The sequence below is a fragment of the Zootoca vivipara genome, chromosome 7, assembly GCF_965207765.1.
Source record: "Zootoca vivipara chromosome 7, rZooViv2.hap1.1, whole genome shotgun sequence".
NCBI classification, from domain to species: domain Eukaryota; kingdom Metazoa; phylum Chordata; class Lepidosauria; order Squamata; family Lacertidae; genus Zootoca; species Zootoca vivipara.
Window position 1 is genome coordinate 38,440,663 of NC_142590.1, and position 7,076 is coordinate 38,447,738.

Here is a 7,076-nt window from a genome sequence, read left to right on the forward strand (position 1 = left end):
TGCAGCAGCCCTAGGGCCACAGGAGACCGTTAGCCAAATTTTATGTGTCCCTAATTTCAAAGGCAATCAGCTGAAGATCTGGCAAGTTCATTCCCCTGGCAGCCTGCTGTGGGTGGAGGGAGGGAGGGAGCAGAAAGAAAGTGTGAGGAAAGGGGGCGCCCCACCCACTTTTGGTTTCTGTCTCTGCCTCCCTGGGAATAAAATATAAACACATAAAATATTCCACACTGTGCCAAGCAGCAGCTCCACAGAAACTCCACTCTGCACCACTCCATCTTTCCCCTCGTCCTCTCTCACCATTGGCCGAGTCAGTGTTCATTTCCGTGACCTCGCCAATGGAGGACATCTTTTGGTTGTTATGGATGAGCACAGCAGTGATCCAGAGGTAGAAATGGTCACCAATGCTGTCATCCCCAAATTGGACAAACGCGTTTTATCTAATGGCCTGCCTACAATTGTAAATAGTGATAATGGACCACCTGTGTGATTTCCTCCGTTTTCAAACCATCTTGGATTCAAATATCAAAAACGTGTCGCATCTCATTGGTCACAAGCAAATGGGGAAGTTTGGAGATTTATGAGGACAGTCGAGAAAGACTTATGAATTGTCACAGCAGAGGCAGCCAATATAAAACAAGAATTGTTTCCGTTTCTCTGAAGCTCCGAAACCATACCCCCCATTGTTCTACTGGCATGGCACCAGCTACCATGTTTGGTGGAAAGGTAAGGACAACATTTGCTCAGATCGACTTCCCACATAGGGATGCACACTGCACCAACGTGATAATAAGGCAAAGCTTGCAATGAAAAAGTATACAGACCAATGCAAGTGAGACACACAGTGGTGCCTTTCAGAAGGGAGAGAGGGAGATGATCTATGTTAAGAGCTTGCAGCTTTGCAACAAATGCCTTTCATTCCTGTTCCATATGAAACCACAATGATAAATGGCACAATGGTCACTGCAGAGGCGTGCTCATAAAGTCACCACAACAATGGCTTCACAAACCATTTCATAGCATCACTCAGATTCAAAGTCCTGACGATAATGATGACTTCAGTAACTTCTCATCCACCACTCCTGCTGTCTGGAACCCATCGATTCCATACATTCCAGAGCAGTGTTAGAAATGGAGATATGAAAGCTAGGAGCTAAATGGCACTTTAAACCTACGTTATGGGCACAACAGTGGAATGTATAGGTGCGCTTTTTTTAAAAAAAACAAGAATACAAAGCTGAAAATGAATGAACTGTCTGCAGCTAAAATCTTTCACCTGGTCTAGTCCTTCCCCTGCCCACCATGGGCGTACCCAGGATCAAAACTAGGGGGGGCAAGGGGAGGGGCCAAGGCACGGAAGGGGAGGGGCCACAAAGTGGGCGGGAATGACGAACTCATGCTCCGCCGGGCTGTGCCCCTCCCTAGAAGCAGGGCTGGTGGGCGGAGGCGGAGCCCAGCCCAGCGGAGCGCAAGTTCAGCGTTCCCGCCCGCCGCGCCGCGCTCTCTGGTTCCCCGCCGCGCTTGGCCTTGCCTGAGGGTGCGCCGGGGAGCTGGAGGGAGGGCGCAACGCGGCGGGCGGGAACGGCGAACTCGCGCTCCGCCGGGCTGTGCCCCTCCCTAGAAGCAGGGCTGGTGGGCGGAGGCGGAGCCCAGCCCAGCGGAGCGCGAGTTCGGCGTTCCCGCCCACCGCGCCGCGCTCCCTGGTTCCCCGCCGCGCTTGGCCTTGCCTGAGGGCGCGCCGGGGAGCTGGAGGGAGGGTGTGGCGCGGCGCGGCGGGAATGGCGAACTCGCGCTCCGCCGGGCTGTGCTCCGCCTCTGCCCACCAGCCCTGCTTCTAGAGTAGGGCAGCTGCCCTAACTTGCCCCGTGGTGGGTACGCCCTTGCTGCCCACCCCTCTAATATTCTTAGGAGGGTCTCTTCTCTAGTCTTCAGAGAGTAGCAGGAAGTAGGGAGGCAGAAAAGGGTCCTCCTTTCCTTCCACTTTGCAGTTTTAATCTGAAATCTTAGGTGCAATGCTGCGCCCAGACCTCAGAAACTGCTCACACTGATTAAATCCCCTGTCACAAAATGTGCCTAGAACAATGGGAGTTTCAAACACTGCTCCAAAGATCTCCAAGGTATCACCGGAAGCCATCACTGACAGCAGGGCTGACACTGCCCTGTAGGTTTCTGCTGCCTAAGGTGCTGCTTCACTCTGCCCCAAGCTGGCTCTGTTTTGGCTGGCCCTGCCAGTTGGCATATAAGCAATGATTTTGCAAAGAAGTTTAAAAGGGGAAGAAGGGAAGCAGATCTGGGGCTCAGAGTAAAAGACCCAGGGTTCAGGCATTATTTGTTGTGGCAGGGGGAGAGGCTGCTCTTTTAGAGTGAGACACACACACACACACACACACACACACACACACACACACACACACACGATACACACTATTTCATGTATAGTTCTGGAATGAGATTGTGGCATATTGTTATCATGGAATGTGGAAGTGCTCTGTTGGAGTAAGATTGCGAAATATATTGTGCGCACGCCCTTGGTTTGGAAGGTTAGCAAAACAATATATGACAGCTGGTAAGAGAATGCTTCAAGTAATTATTTATGGAACTCAGTGTACTCCTGAGAGTACACCAAGTAATTTTTCATTAAACCAGTGGCAACAAGGCTGATCTGAGCAATCCTTGAAACTTTAGCCTTAACCTTCCAACTGAAACTCAGACATAAGAAGCAGCATTTCTCCGGGGGGGGGGGGGAGAAAACAACTATATTTTCAAGTTGCCTTCTGAGACAGTGGAGACACAAGTAGGCAGCCTGACAGACAACTTCTTGTTTTCTTCACAAAGGCATTTAAGCAGCCCACAAAGAGGCAATAGAAAGACTTCACATCTCCCCAGCCTTCAGTCTGCAGAAATGGCTTAAAAGGAGAGCTTTGGGAATGGGCAAAGATATCTACTCAGGTATCTGAAGAATCAGGTATATGAATCAGGTATCTGAGGAAGTGTGCATGCACACGAAAGCTCATACCAATAACAAACTTAGTTGGTCTCTAAGGTGCTGCTGGAAGGAATTTTTTATTTTGTTTTGATTACGTCAGACCTACCTGTAACTGTCTACTCATAAATGAGGTTTCCGTTCTTCAACTGTAGATCTATCTTTTTAGCTGCCAGTAGAAGAGTCCCTTTAAAGCCAACCAAAGAGTCACCAGCATCTCCATTCCAAATGGACAGTCCCTTGCCAGGTATGACTTGGCTTATTCTGTGCCAGGATGCTGATATCTATTACTGTATATGGTAAACTTTCCAGTAGTCAGAGTATGAGCCAAATTTCATCTTAACCATGTGTTGACACGCTGATACCTTCATGTTGAAAGATATATAAATGCTTCTCACTCCATGTGTGATAATGTGAGGTTCAATTGCCTATATCTATCTAGCAATCTGAAGGGAAATCAGGGTATGTAGCAATTTGGGGTAGCTGTTGTAGAGATGAACTTTATGTAATTCAGTATACAGTGGTAGCTCTACTTACGAATAACTCTACTTACAAATGTTTCTACTTACGAATGGAGCTCCGTCCGCCATCTTGGATGCAGTTTAGATAGGATTTTTTCTACTTACGAATTTTTAGATAGGGTTGCTTCTACTTACGAATTTTTTCTCCCAATGCATTCCTATGGGATTCGACTTACAGTTTTTTTCGACTTAGAAACGTGTGTTCGGAACTCATTAAATTCGTAAGTAGAGATACCACTGTATGTTCTTGTACAGTGGTGCCTCGCTAGACGAATTTAATTCGTTCCACGGGTCAATTCTTATAAAAAAAAAATTCGTCTAGTGAATCCCATAGGAATGCATTGCATTTTTTTCCTTTGCCCATAGAAACGCATTAATTGAATTTCAATGCATTCCTATGGGAAACCATGATTCGCTAGATGAATTTTTCGTAAAATGAATTCGTCTAGCGAGGCAAGCTCCGCTCGAAAAATCCTTTAATTAAGCGAAAAATTCGCCTTACAGGGCGTTCATCTAGCGAGGCACCACTGTACATGCATTTGGCAGTATCTCACAGCCAGTGCACTATTGAGGATTGAAGCAGGCCTCCCATCTCTCTAAAAACTGGGTATGTTCAGCTTGGAGAAGAGGAGACTGAGAGGAGATAGGATAGCCATCTTCCAATATCAAAAAGGCTGTCACATGGAAGCTGGAGCAAGGTTGTTTTCTCCTGCTTTGGAGGGTAGGTCTCAAACCAATGGATTCAAGATAAAGGAAAAGGGATTCCAAGTAAACAGCAGGCAGGAAGAACTTTCTGACAATAAGAGCTGTTTGACAGTACTGTAGAATGGACTCCCTCAGGAGGGTGCAGACTCTTCTTCATTGGAAGTTTTTAAGTGGAGGTTGGATGGACATCTGTTATGGATGCTTTAGTTGAGATTCCTGCACAGCCGAGGGTTGGACTAGGTGACTCTTGGGGCCCCATCCAACTTTTCGATTCTATGATTCTATGTATACACAAACCCATTACAGTATACTGTATTAGAAAAAACTATGTGATGTTAGGTCAACATTTAGCAAAATTGTGTTTTCAAGACTTACAGAATATAGAAGGTGGGACAAATTTAGCAGGTATTTGATATTAAGCTACTCAATTCTCACAGCAAGGTCAATGCAGGGTTCATCTGACTGTAAGAGCTGGGATAGAATTTTTCTGTCAAAGATGCTAAAAGAAATATTGAATACATGAAGAATACGTTTCCGAGCACAATTCAAAGTGTTGGTGTTGACCTTTAAAGCCCTAAACGGCCTCGGTCCGGTATACCTGAAGGAGCGTCTCCACCCCCATCGTTCTGCCCGGACACTGAGGTCCAGCTCCGAGGGCCTTCTGGCGGTTCCCTCACTACGAGAAGCCAAGTTACAGGGAACCAGGCAGAGGGCCTTTTCGGTAGTGGCTCCCACCCTGTGGAATGCCCTCCCACTAGAGGTCAAAGAGAACAACAATTACCAGACCTTTAGAAGGCATCTCAAGGCAGCCCTGTTTAGGGAAGCTTTTAATGTTTGATGGATCTCTGTATTTTAATGTTTGATGGATTTCTGTATTTTAGAATTTCTGTTTTGTTGGAAGCCGCCCAGAGTGGCTGGGGGAACCCGGCCAGATGGGCAGGGTATAAATAAATTATTATTATTATTATTATTATTATTATTATTATTATTATTATTATTATTATTTTAAGTCTACCATACTATCTGGTATAGTAAAATCAAACCAGACCATACTATCAATCAAATTTTACTCCGCCCCTCCCCCTGCTTCAGTCAGACATGCTTTTACCCAACTTGGATTCCAAGCCATGTCTATTGATGTCTAGATATGGTTGTAGATTTTCTAATAGACTAGCAAAGGATGGTTTTGGCATGTGAGAAAGGCCAAATTGAAAATGTGATGCACTGTATCTTGCACCATCCATTATATGCTTATGTTTATTCTTCCCTTTCAGGCTTTCTTACAAGGCCAAATGATTTTAACTTTGATAACTTTATCTGAATCTCCTATTTTCATTTCTGTGTTTTAATGATGGGTGTTTCAATGGATAGGCCAGCTGGTTAGAGCATGGTGCTGATAATGCCAAGGTTGAAGGTTCGATCCCAATAAGGGACAGCTGCATATCCCTGCATTGCAAGAGGTTGAACTAGATGATCCTCAGGGTCCCTTTCAACTCTACAATTATTTTATCCTATGCCGTTCAGTTGTAGCCATACATAGATGAAAACCTGCTCGATTGCAGAAAGCCTTTTGCAAAATTTGGATGTATATTAACAAATGTCCAAACAACTTTCCAAAATATATCAAAGTAGTTAGTTGTGGATTTTTGTTTTAATGTTTCGTAACTGGTTATCCAGCTTCATATACTGCTTAGAGTAATGTTTTGGCATTAACTGTATGCACGCAGAGCATTTTGTTTTGGTACTCAAAGGCACAGAAAACAAGCACCTCTCATTTTGCTGCCCATGGCACCCACAACATGCTTACCAAGATAAGAGAACTGGTACATCATTTCTTTTATTTATTTATTTAAAACAGTGTATGTTTGTATCTTGCTGTGTGTGCAAGAGCAGACGAAGAATTCTGCCAACTCACTCATCCCTCTTCTTCTGTATAATTAAATTATTCAATTTATATACCACCCTTTATTATCCAAAGATCCAAGGGCGGAGTACAACACTAAAAACATAATTTAAGCACAACAACAACAACATAATGCACAGCATAACAATACGCAGCATCATAATAATAAAACGATCATAACAATAATGCATAGGATTGATTTCTGTTTTCACAAAGACCTCTCTGTTCAGCAAGCAGCGTGAAGATTCAGAACTTGGACACTGCTTCTAACATGGCGAACGCCCAGGGGCTGCAGATGGTTCGCCTCGTGCCGCGGCACCGTGCCCCGGACAAAGGGGGCAGGATTACAAGGTTCCAGGCGAGGTGCCACCAGGCAGCACGTGGCCTGAAAGGATGCCCCCCTGGTGCTGCTCCAGACCCTGGCTGCCGTTTCACCCCAGCGTGCCAACTGCATTTCTGAGCCCACAGAACTGTATCTGCGTGTGCAGAGCAAGGCAAGGCAGGAAGGAAACGTCTCCATGGCACGTAAGTTGTCCCATAAGCAAAGGAGGAGGAACCTTTGCCAAAATACTTAAGCGCAATCCTATACGGAACAACTCTCAGGTGTGTATAGGATTGCAATCTTATTTCCCTCCCCTATTTTTTGGTGTCCGAGCAAGAGGCCTCTTTGTTCTGACTGCAATTTAGGACGGGCATTCCCCCGATGCAAGGCTTGCGGGGAACCCTCCACAGGACCGGAGACGGGTCACTGTTCGTCAGTTCACGAACAGAAACGGGGGTTGGGTCATCCAAAAAAAAAATACCTGCCTTGCAGTGTCACCCACCCCCTCCCAACAGCGAGAGCACCCAGCCTGCATGCCTGCCTGGGGTGGGGAGGCGGCGCGCGGCGCTCGCTCCGCCAACTGGCCTCGTGCTGCTCCGAGGCACCCGGCCGGTACGGGTGTTTAGCTCCCCGCCCCCTCGCCTT